Source organism: Pezoporus wallicus, unplaced genomic scaffold (genome assembly GCF_028554395.1).
Source record: "Pezoporus wallicus isolate ANWC-B61680 ecotype Strahan unplaced genomic scaffold, APGP_CSIRO_Pwel_v1 contig_5418, whole genome shotgun sequence".
NCBI classification, from domain to species: Eukaryota; Metazoa; Chordata; class Aves; order Psittaciformes; family Psittacidae; genus Pezoporus; species Pezoporus wallicus.
This window is the reverse complement of record NW_026640709.1, coordinates 4596805-4609795: the sequence shown is the minus strand read 5'-3', so window position 1 is coordinate 4609795 and position 12991 is coordinate 4596805. Positions and strand designations below refer to the sequence as shown.

At 34.6% G+C, this 12991-nt stretch overlaps 1 protein-coding gene and 1 long non-coding RNA gene across 6 annotated transcripts in view; one reads left to right on the top strand and one right to left on the bottom strand.

Moving 5' to 3' along the window:
* CDIN1 (CDAN1 interacting nuclease 1) overlaps window positions 1-12991 on the top strand; it is a 129006-nt gene that overhangs the window by 85782 nt on the left and 30233 nt on the right. The window lies entirely within an intron of this gene.
* LOC130605061 (uncharacterized) overlaps window positions 1-12991 on the bottom strand; it is a 68175-nt gene that overhangs the window by 49278 nt on the left and 5906 nt on the right. Inside the window, exon 3 of the long non-coding RNA XR_008973604.1 lies at window positions 3119-3249. This is a non-coding gene — a long non-coding RNA (uncharacterized LOC130605061). The remainder of the gene's footprint in view (window positions 1-3118; window positions 3250-12991) is intronic.

Sequence of the window (12991 nt, the reverse complement as noted above, 5' to 3'; positions counted from 1 at the left end):
GAAGTCTTGCCTTTCCACACCTAAGTTCTGTTACTTGCATGAGCCATTCGTATATTCATTTCCAGGCAGACTGTACTTTTTGTCAAAGTCCACTTTCAATAATTAGAAAAGTACCACTGTTTATTTGATGACATGCATAGATCTTCAATTCTTACTTATGTTTTCTATGGCTTTTTTAGGCTTTCTTCACAAACTTAGCTACCAGATACTGGTGGATACCTTTTTTGTCTTTCCTATACAGTTTGCAGCACACTAGTCAGGTCTCAATAAGCCATGCAGCTTGCCTTTTGCTAAAAATTTTTAATTGGTTTTCGTGTGTCTTTATTAAATAAAAGCTTGTCACATGCATGCTTTACTGTTGTAGATGCAATATGCTGTTGTCTGTAACCTGAGCCTGTGTTTTTCATCTGTGCTTGGACTGTATCTAAGTTGTCCGTAGAATGTAGTTAAGGAAAACAGACCTTTTGTATTGTCAGTTTTATATATGTGTATATATATAAATATACATATATATATAATATATATATTATGTTACATAAAGGTATGTTGTACATATATATATAATGAACCTTTTTGTTTGTCAGTTTCCAATTATATATATTGGAAAACTGCTATGCATTTACAAATTGTGAGAGACAAATTCTGATGTACACACTTATCCTGGTGGAATGCATAGCAGACTCCACTTACATTTCTGGTGCTACCTACCTGTATTCTGGGAAACAGTGGATGTTGCTGTTTGTCAGCTATACAGTATGTAAATGTTATTAGATATTCCTGGAAGATTAAGAGCTGATTGAATAGGAATAAGGGGAAGCTTTTTAAAAGCTAAATCTAGTTTAGTCATTTCTTTCTCTCAGCAAGCCTTTTATCCTGTGAGAATCTTCAGGTGATACTACTTTTATTTACCTTTGCAGGGGAGAACAATCAGTGTGGCGTCAGTCTGTGTTCTTTTACTGTTCCCCTTAGCATTTAACCATCACCGTCATCAGAGTGGGCAGAAAATAGTTTAGAAAGGTATAAGTGATTTTTGTCGGAGGAGACAGGTAAGTTGAGTTAGCAAATGAATTCAAATATTAATAATTTTAAGCAAGAACCGCTGGCTTCTAAGTTTCTTTTTTCGAGTCCGCATGTATTAGGTTCAGAAGACAAATATAGTGCACCAGCAAACCCAGAGTAGAAAGAAATAGCTTTGAAGTATTAAAGTTTTGGCTGATACTAGCAGAGGTTTCTGATACTTTTTATGTAAACAGTGGCAGTTACCACATTGCTTATCAAAGCACACGGAAAAAGTGTAACATCCTGTAACTAAAACATGGTTACAGGGCCGTCACAGCAGACAAGGGCATTATAAGAGAATAACTCATTGTATTAAGCCGTTGCATTTATTCACTGGAAACTGCTGTCTGGACACTTTCAGTGTAAGAATGTATTTGTGGTGGAAAAGTACTATAATCACAGTGTACTCAGTTAAGGCTTCAGAATCATCCTCAAGAAACAATAGTGACAGTATATAGAAGTGGCAGAACTGAAATGCAAGTATAAAGTTATTAATTGAGGGTTGATTAAGATAACATGTGTTATCCATAGGAGATGTTCAGAAAGCTTTGTAGTGGGTACAATGACAATGATTAGAAGCAGGAATGCTGATCCCTTCATGCATGAAGTAGTTTGTCCCACTATGGAGTTCAGAAAACTAATAAAGCTTCTGTGAACCAAAGCCATAGAGGATTATTTTAACTAGGTTAAGACATTTTCTAGAAATGCTGGCCTTTTTTTTTTCCTTTTTGTTTTGCATGACTTAGGGAATGAGCAGTTACCTCAGAAAAGGCAAATAGTAAAAAGTTATTTTAGAGTTACTCTTAGCACAGTACATCGATTATCCTTGCCTTTAAAAAAAATGCAAAATTTGACCATATTTTAAACTATCAAAATAGTTAAATTGACTTTTTCTGTTTTTTTACAAAGAATTTTAGTGACTCAGAAGTGCCTGTGATTCAGGAAATGTGAGCATAAATTAATTTGATGCTGATTAGAAACCTGGAAATAGATCAGCAGAACATAAAACAGCTACTGCACATATGTCTTAATAATGTCTGTAAATGTTTCTATATGAAACACACACATGAGGATTACAAAGATTCTTATTTTTTTGAAATGTTTATACCATTTCAAGCTACTCTTTTCTAGAAATGCTGTTCTATATTTTCTTAAAAGAGCTTTTCAGAAAAGCAAATTCCATAAATATATCTTGGGATAGTAGACAATATATAAATACTTCTCATATTTCTTGTATGCATACTATATTTCTTTCAAACCATAGTTACCAAAACTTTACTATGTAAATCTCATTATATGTTGTTTGTATCAGAATGAAAAAAATATAATATGCTGTATAATTTAAAACTAGTATTGAATTGCTGACATTTTCCATTGCATGTGAATGCCAAGTTGAATGTTCAGCTTTTAATAAGGAAATAGCATTTGTTTTAACGTATCAATGTATAATTCCTGAATATTAGTGCCACATAATTGCTTTATCCCAGAAGACTATGAAATCTGCTGACAAACTGAAAAATTGAAAGAAAACTTTAGTGGGAGCTAAAGGTCCCAATTTCTGTTCCATGTCCTAAAGTTAGTAAAAAAAAAAATAAAAAAAAAATAAAAAGAAGAAGAACTTGTCAGTATTAATAAAGAAGTTTGATAAGAAAATAGAATAGGAGTCAAATTTACTGATTTCCCTCTTTTATATTGTGATTCTAGGGAAATCTCTATCTGCTGGAGTTTAGTATGGCCCAGTATTCATTATCTAAGTTTTCATAGAATTTAACTGAACTTCATCCCAACTAATGAATCATTTTATAAGGTAAATTGATGTCCTATCTGCTATTTTCATGGGAAAAAATGCAGGCAGCAATCCTGCTGCCTTTTGCACATCATCATATACCCTGTCTTTTTAACTAGGGCAAACTTGCATCATACAAAGATTAAATTTCAGACATTCAATATAAATGTTTGTATTTTTCAACAAGTAGAGTTAAATAGAGGTACAAATATGTTATCCATGTGTATCTCCTGACATATTTCCTCACATATTCATGGTTTTTATGTCTCGCACCTTTTCTTTTTTCCTATGGTTAATGGATGGGGTAATTCAACTGCATTTTTGATGCTTTTCTTGAGGTAAAGAAACTCTGCCTTCAGATATTATTCTTAGTTCTAGGTAATCCAGTTTCTTAAAGAGCAAGTCTGCAGAAAAAGAAATAGAAATAATTATGAAAAGAAAAAAAGCCTTTATAACATGATTTTAAAAAATGTTTTTCCTACTATTGTTTAACAATGATTTTTGAAATACAGAACTTCTAATTTAGTTTTACATACTACACAATTAAACACTGTGATTGTGTTATTGATTATCAAAGGTTACAGAAAATGAGAAGTATTTAAACATAGTTTTGTACCTATTTATGATAACAAAAAGAGTAGCTCTTACACAAGAGGAGACATAAATACTTACAAGATGTGAAGGACTTGTCAAATCTCTAATTGCTTTGAATTAAAAATGCATTGTAAAGGTATCGTGATATTGTATTTTGGGATTTTTGTTTTGTTATGGTTTTATTGCTGGTTTTGAAGTTGATTAGTCGCTATCCAGAATGAAGGAAAAAATTTAGAACAGTTGTTATTGTTCTTCATTCTTTCATTGTTCTTTAATTTGATGATATAGTCATCTTTGTTATGTGAATATGCTTTTTAAAAATAAATTCTTTCCTGTAAGCGATATGAATTAAGAGTTAAATCTCAACATTGCTTTTATATTTCATGTTCAGAGATGTTCTGTTACTGTATGAAGTGGCTTTGGAATGAACTATTTCCCTGCTCTTATAATCTTGATGTTCGCTATGTGTATGGAAACTACCCCTAGAAGTCCTAATAAAATGTGTTAGAAATTGCTATAGAACTGAACAAGAGATACTTTTCCTACAGAGTTTAATGTTCAAGTATAATACAAGAGTCAACATGTTTACAGTGCAGTGCAAAGAGGCAATAAGATAATATTGGTCAGCATAACATTCACTGATCTGAGTACATCAGCAGACTGCTAAATTTTTCATGTGTTTTGACAGATGAGAGATTTAGAGGAAAATAACAGATTGCTTTTGTTAATGCTTTTTGAGAATTATTTCTAACCTTGAGAGGCAATTGGGGATAAAGGATAAAGGTGGTTTGCCAATTCAGAGTTGGATTTGACAGCTTACTAGAGAATGGAGAGAGATGATAGAACCGTGAAAAGCATATAGGCCTTCCTCTGTAATGGGTCTTCCACTTTCCAAGCACAAAGAAAGAAACTACATACTTAAATAGTCACACAATTTTTTTTTCAAAATTGGTTTGGATGGAAACGAGCAGTGCAGACTGCACTGATCAGTTCATAGAAAGGTACTTTACAGCAATACAGGGAGGAAATGAGCACCTTTAAGGGCATCTCATCTGTGTAGATGAAATGAGAAAGTAGGAGATAAAGATACCCTGAAGAATGAATTAGCTGTATTTGAACATGGGGGATAGGAGGAGCTCCAGAGAGGACTCCAAATGGAGACTCATGTGAGGGCAATAGGTGTTCTTAATAGATGAAATGATCGTGTTGACCATAATGATTAAGAAAGAAGGGTGAGAAGGATAATGAGTGAAAAGCTCTGTTTAGAGGTGTTGGCAATTATCTAGTTATGAGATACATAGAATAAATTGTTGGGTACAGGGATTGTCATTAATTTGAATATCTGTGAGACATACCTGGCGGAAAGTGGATCTTGCCTGTCATCCCCATATGTTACTGAGTTATGCATCATGAAAGGGGAAGGACCCCAAAGTGTAACTTTGAGAGATCCATTATGATTCTAGGTCCATATTTCCTTGTTGTGCCTTTACCAGCATTGAAGTTTCCACCACTTTCAGTTGCTGAATGCACACCACATGCTCATAATAATTTAGCTGCTAGAGGATCTGACACCCACATCTCTAAAGGGAATGCTTAAGCAGAGTAACACCTTTTCAAGCACAATTGTGATGTTCTCAGGTTCATACTGCAAGATTCTACCATAAATGCAAGACAGATCTGCATTTAGCAAGACCTGTTGCAATGCACTGAATCAGTAAGGTAGAGGTACTCGCTGAGGTTGCACTTGGAGTTTCTAAATAAGATGTAGAGAGGCTAAGCTCAAAGCCCTTGGGTACTCCCATGGAAAGCTGCAGAAGAGTTCTGAAAGTCTTCTATAAGACATGCAAGTCTAAAACAAAACCCTCAGATCTCAAATATCTAGCAGTGACAGCCCCACTTTCTGACTGAAGCCTTTCAGAAGCAGTGGGCCTCCATTTGTACCTGTGGAACCCAGGTATGGATACTGGATTTCTTAATTGAAATCACAGAAATGTGGTGGTTCAGATGCGTGAAAAGCCCAGTCAAGTAGCAGTTCACAAAAAATAATTGAACTGTGTACCTTTCTTAAGGGGATGGTTTAATGTTCTAGTTGTTTGTTAATTTGGAGCAACTCTTACCTGCATATCCAAACTACTAGATACTGAACTGCAACCTGTTGGTTAATAAATTTATGAGTCTGGAGGTTATGCTGGGCATAGAAAGTTCAAGAGTAGCAAGAAAAATGTTCTACCAAAACCATACAGTCCATAGCCAGAATTTGAAGGTAATCATATTCTTCCTTTGAGAGATATGGTGTGCAGGTAACAAGTCTTTGTGTTTACCATCCTACATTACAAGTACTGATTTTGTTCTTTTCCCAGCCCCCATAATGGTAGTATTAGAAGATTGTATTATTTGCATTGATAGTGAAACACTAATGCTGTCATTTGAGAGGGTTCTAGGGATTTTGATTTTTATTCAAGTGTGGTTGATCTAAATCACGATAATGTTTAATTCTTAAGTCTGAAGACAGAGTGAGATTTTGCAGTATTTCAAATAGCTAACAATCACAGTCCTGATGCTTTACAGGCCAGTAGTTAAATGTGATGTTACAGGACAATGCAAATTCCATTGACCTCATCAAATTCTCTATTAAGAACACATCAGGCATAGTCTCAGAGAGAGTAAAGGGTTTTCATTGTTACCTCAGCAAAAGATGCGTGATATCTTTTTTGTCCTTCCTAGTACTCATATGGTTTCTCAGTTCTTTTTGGAATTAATAGAATCTTTTAACTCATTGTGACACAAACATCTTGATATTATCATCTCAGTTAATAAATATTATCAACTCTGTGAGTTGATAATATTTATTATTGCTACTTTTACCAAGCAGTTCTACTAATGTGTTTCTCAGGTCAAGAAGAAACTTAAAATGTTTTTAAAAATTTAAAATACGTGTTGGCTCTGTTATGTAGACTGATCACTGTAATTTTTCTGTTGGAGATTTTAGAAATTTTGCAGCTTTTAGATAGGTATATAACCTTAATGCAATTTAGAGCTTCAATTCTTAAATTTCTTTTTCTAAATGCATACAATGGGCAAATATATCACTTTTTGAGAGGAAAAAAATGTCTTCTGATTTTATGAAAAGCTTCAACTGGACATAAATTATATCCTGAAAAGTTCATGCTGTTAATAAAATGGAACACCTAAATAAACTCCAAAAATGCTTACAGGTCAGCATTCTGAAATATGAACTTACAATGTATAAAATTATATTGTACAAGTAATGAAAATTAAATAAAGACAAAATTGGTAAAAGAAGAGGAGAAAGAGGGGGAGAAAAGGAAGGTGTTAGGGTAGTGAATATATGCGTTCCTGTTTCTATTGTCAACATGAATTTAAATCAATCCTATTACAAAATTTGGTATGAGTATGTGTGTGTTGTGAAAGCATAGTCAGTAATTGACTCCTGTGATCTGTATATACTGCAATCTGGCTATTTAATGCATATGAATCTCAGCAGCAGAAGAAAACCTGAGATTTTTTTTTCAGTAGTTACCTTTCTGTTCATGCTTTGAGGTGGTGTTTCTGAAAGTCCCAAATATAAGGCCCATTTATTCAAATTTTAAGAACATTGCTACTGTCAGTGTTTTATTTGAATATGGAAGGAACAAGAAACAGTTTTCACATGGAAAACAAATACATTTCTTCTTCACTTTCAAAATAAAACCACAACAAAGACACATGTCACTTTTACTTGCGCTGCCCCCTGTGTAGGATGTCTGGGGTACAGCAATAAATAGTGTGGAAAATGACAAATTCTGTATCATTCTCTAGATGAAATCATTGCTTTGTTAGAAACAATGAGTAGCTAGCCACTAACTGCATTGGGCTGCGATTTCACCTCTCGTGTCAGTGGCTCCTAATGTAATCTTCCCTCCTCTGTGACAGATTTTTTGCAGGCTTGGCTGCAGAAGTACATAATGTTGTTCTTCAGAAATGTCTAAGAGTCTAGTAATTGAAAAGTTTACAAGAAAACTTGTGCATACTCTGGGATTGGGTGTTATTCATGATCAGAGCTTTAAATTACAAATTCAACCTGATCATCTTGTGTTGCATAGGCAGATTCTAAACTTTGTTTTAAAAGTTTTAAAAGAACTATTTCATTGGAAATACATTGTCTTATGAAACAACTGACAAAATTCTGTGTGTCCTTTGCAAAAGGCTGCATGTTTAATGCAATAAAATTGCATCATCACACTTTAAATTTGAAGTAATATTAATTTCATGAATCATGTATGTAACTTAAAGGTTACTGTGGTAACATTGTCATACATTTTTCAGATAGTTTAGTAATCGTGTAATGAACAGACTTAACTAATCATCAAAGTATGTATGCAAAGTAGGGTAAATTAATATTACGACAGTTTGTGGACCCAAGTCAGCACGCAGTAATTGATTGGTTTAAGTTCCTAACTGAAACCGTTTTCTCATGATTTTTGTACTTAAAACGTTATTACATACAGTGGAATGTCTGAATGTAACTATCAGAAGTGCTAATAGATAAAATGTTATTAACTGTGTCTTTGAAGCCTGGCAATATGAAGATACACTGTCCCTATTGTCATCATCTTTTCTTATATTGCTTGGTGAAGACAGCTTTTGGGGGTGCATATTTTAATGCATCTGAAGATTTTTAAAGTTTACATTAGATAGAAGTTTAATTACAAAGATGCAGAATGAGCAGAATTGATTGCGGTATAGGAAATCTCATGAAACTATGAGCTCTGTTTTTGTCTTTTTCAGGATACAGCTGTTGCAGGTTTGGGGGGAAGAGGGAATTTGCTTCTTAACAATGTGAATTCTCATATGCAGTTTTTAACCTGAAAGGCTAAATTGATTTTCTGTTTTAAAATCTAAAGTTACAGGAGATACAACTTCAAAGTGAATCAGAGCTATGTTTATCCCTCTTATATGTCAGAGTTTAAGTGCAATGTTTTATGTATACAGTCATCATGACAGTTACAAAGGCTATAGAGAAAAGCAATTATATAATTGCCTTAAAGAATTAAGTAGCATGGATAAAGGCTTTTAGAAAATACAGAGTGGTTTTAATAATTGTATCACCTGAAGTCAAGCTGCAAAATTATGTCCTAATTATTTGCAATGAGTAATTATCTATAAAGTTATAAGCTTTGAAAGAATTTATGAGTGTGCGGGAATTCTTTGATTTATTTTTTTTCCCACACACACTAAAACAATACCCCATCATTTTCTATTTTAGCAGTTTCCACAACTTAAACATTAAATTCTTATTGTTGCTTTCTGTTATATTAGTAGTGTGTGTTTTGCAATTCTAATCTTCACGTTTTTCTTCCTTTATCACCGAAGTAGGCCTTTTGAAGCCAGAAAATTTTTCATAGCAATATTGACAGTGTTCGCATTTGCATGATGACAGCCAAGGAATGGAGCAGTAATTTTTGAAATTGCAGAAGTATTTAGAACAGTGATAAAAGCTGAAATATATTTTTGATGGATTGAAGTTAAGCATACATGATTTTTCCTGCTGTCAAAAGGCTCTGAATTTAGTGAATATTTGCCTGCTGTGAGAATGCAAGATTAACATCACAACCATCACCCGGGCACCCAAACCCTGCAATTTAATAGCTTTTTAGGTTCTTTCCTTTTTCTAAACAGCAATTAATCTCATTTTAGTACAATTTTCTCGTTTCTGAAGTCGCTCATTGAATCGCTGTTTTGTTCATATTTGGCTTCAGCTCCTCTGCATAGTCATTAAAGTCCCAATTAATGTCACCTTTAGCTGAAGAGTACTCATTTTTATTGAGAAAATGACAGTTGCTGCCATGAGTAGTGCAGTGTAATATACATTAATTGCCCTGTAACACTGGTAATTACGAGTTTTTCAAGCCTCTCAGTAAACTGTCATGCCTAGACAAGACTGTGCTAAAATAGATTACTCATTAGGGAGACCTGTCCTGTTTTCTGGTGGGTTCTTAGTGTCGGTTTAAAAAAAAAATCTTGAGTTTCAGCAAATAGTTGCCAAAAGCAATTTCCTACAACAACATGTCTGTGTTCGGTTTTCCAGTCATCACTTAAGCCTGCGGTCAGCAAACAGCCAGGGTGCTGTGGACTCTGGAGATGTCAAGATTTCAATGTTTATTTAGGTGGATCACAAGGATAAGCTTAGCAATTCGTAATTCAATGCTTAATATGGATGTTATTAAAGGTGCCTTTTTCAGTGTTGTGTTTATGACAGGTCTACCTGACATTTTAGAAGAGCAGTCAACATTATCAATATTTTATGCCCCAAAAGACTTTAGCACAGTACTATAGACTGTCCAGTGAGCTGGAATTATTGAATCCATTCTCAAATAATTGTTATGTATGAACATCCGGGATTATGTTGTAGATGATGTGGAATAATTATCAGATCTTTGAGGAGCTGTATGCCATTGCAAGATGTATTAAAAAAAATACAGAAAAAAAATGTGTGGAAAAATTTGGTTAATATTGTGACCCCCTCTGAAAATGAGGCTCTAATATGTATGTCGTTGGAAGACCCACCTGCTGATTGAACCAGGATATGGTGGGAAGCAAGTTCTTAATTTCAGAAGGAATGTATTTCACTGCTTTCTCTTCTTGTCTTTCTCATATTTTATGTTTGTTCTTAAAGACAAAATAGCCTCCTTTAAAGCTTATTGCAGCACTGAACTGACAAAAGAAAACCTTTGTTTTATCTCTGTTATAACACCTGCTTTAGGCAATCTGCTCTTTCGTGCTCTCTCTAAATGAATTTTGTCACAGCCTTTCATATTCTTCTGTGGTGATGAGCTAATGAAAGTAGATAGTACAATTTGTGCTGACCAGGTAGCAACTGCCAGCTTGCAGCTGAGGATAGTTTAAAGAAATAAATAAAACATAGCGTTATATCACTGATTTATCCATTACATGACATTAATAGTGAGAAACCTTGGTGTGTTTATCTGTTTGTGTTGGTGTGCATTTATCGAATTGTTTATGACAAGACTAATTGGGGTAATTGTAGACGCTGAAATTACCTGTCAGCTATATGTAACCACACTCCCTTTCTTTCTGACAAATGATGACAACTGAGGGACCCCGTTGCATTACTCATGATGGCTTTTCTAGTGGTAATAAGGACAATAGGGGCCCTGGCTAATTTGACATGGACAGCCTTCACAACAAGAAGCCAGCTAAATGACTTGTCAGTAGGGGAAAGAAGTCAGAAAAGTAATGGAGTCCCCCATGGCGCTCTGACAGGGAGATGAGGCAATTTCAACGGAAAGTGAAAAGGCTTCAGTTTGTCAAGTATTTAGAACAATCAGAGAACAGCTAGAGGCTGGAACCTGACAATAAATTTGTGAACCATGGTAGCAGTTTCATATAGGTCAGGTATTTCATAATGGCTGTGAAGCTTTCAGAGGTTTCTGCTTTCGTAGCATACTTCACATCAGCCAACTGGTGCCTTGTCACCTTAAATTTGTGCTTCACTTTACACAGTAGGAGTAATGGTTAAGGTTACAGAGGAACGGCAGTGTAAGACAGCATGATTTGCAGACACCAATCTGTTGAAAAATAAACAAAAATTTAGATAGTAATAGTGTGATTGCATCCATTACAAGCTAGCGGTGTTAACATGTTCTTTATGATTTTGGCCAACACCCTTTTTATGGGTAAGTGAAGTACTTTATTTCTTGTGGAAAAAAACTAGTAAAATCTAAGTCCCTGTTCCTATCCTTTCACCCTACTGTACGTAGTTAAGATTTCTTAAGGTTCATTTCATGCTGCTTGCTGTTGAAATGTATTCCAGTTCTACAGTTTTGACATCTATTGAGACACTAACTGATGACACAAAAGAAGAATTTGTGACTTTTTTTTTCTGAGTGCTCAGCAGAAAATAATGTTCTAAAAAAACACACAAAAAACAAACAAACAAAAAAACCCACACCGAAACCCAAACCTCCTAGAATTAAATACCAGTTCGGTGTCCACTGTTAGTAGGTCTTTTTATCTGTGGCTTCAGTAGTCTGTTAGGTTGGTAAGGTTTTTTATATCAATGGTTCTTACCTATTTATTCGCATTGAGAAAAAAGTCAAAGTATGATTAAAGCGCACTTCAGTACAGTACTGTGCTTTCTGAATTACTGACACAAACTCCTGAATTCTTTTAAAGTGTTTATGAATTGAGCACAGTTAGTGAGAAGTATCAACTTGTCTTTCTGGCAGTGATTGTTTTGTTTGAAAATAGGATTGAATATATTCATTTTAATGTTTTATTTACAGTCTGATTCCTTCATTTTGCCAAATGTCCTGTTTCTTGCAGATTTTAAAGCTAGTGCAGCAACTGTTTGAGAACTGTGTGGATTCTAGCTTTTTTAATAACTGCTTCAAGTTGTCTCATTGCATGACCAACATATTTCTTGACCTGGTCTTATTAACTTTAGTTACATAAATATTTTCTTACCCCTTCTCATTTAAATGTATAGCATAAAATTTTCTCTCTAGGTTAAAGGTCTTAGATTAGAAACTTTCTGTGCCATATTTAAAAAGTAAGACTGCTTTGTTGACATGATTCCAGCTCCTCCACCCCCATCCATTCCTTGTAATTTTTTTAAGAGTTATGCTCTTGCTCTTTTAGTCTTATCACTCAGATTTGAAGGAATCTTAATTTAGGACAGCCAGGAGCATTTCAGAACTATATTTCATTTCTAGTGATTTTGTCAAGGAAATATCTTGCTAAATTGAAGAAGCTTGTCATTCTGCAAGTTGGGCCATTGAGTCCAAGGTTATAAATGTAGCTACAAAAAAAAAAAAAAAAAAAAAAAAAAAAAAAAAAAAAAAAAAACAAACAAAACAAAAAACCCACTCCAGACATGAGGTGATTATTTTAACATGGTATGTCCACACCTGCATCTCCTTTATTCTGTTTGCCTGTCATGCACATGTTAATGTAAGTTTGCCAAATATTCTATACCTAGTTCTTTTCTAAGATGTGTCTCCAGCAGAACTAAAGAAATCATCAACATATGCTAAAGTGCCTATTAATAATGAGTCCATGGCTGATGTCACTGCCACAGTTTGGGGTTTTTCAATAATGGGATGCCCTACATGGTACCAGGTTTGCTGGCATTAGGTGGGATACAACTATGTTTCTATGTATATCATAGTTTCATTGCTATTAACTGCCTTCAGTAGTTCCACTGACTTTGTTAGTTCATCTTACTTCATCTCAGCTTTCTAAGAGAGGTAAGAGGTTTTTTTGTCACCTCCTCTTCCTCCCTATCTACCTCCATATGCTTTAATGTGCTTTGATGCTTAAGTGTTGTTATCCAGACCTCGATCAAAACGAGAAGCCGATATTTCTATTTCACTCTACTATTTCACTCTGTCGTGGTTTAAACCAAACCAGACAACTCATTCACTCACTTCCCCCTGCTTCTTGCCCTCCCCCTACTCCCGGCGGGACGGAGAGGAGAGTCAAAAAGAATGCAACTCCCACGGGTTGAGATAAGAACAGTTTAGTAACTAA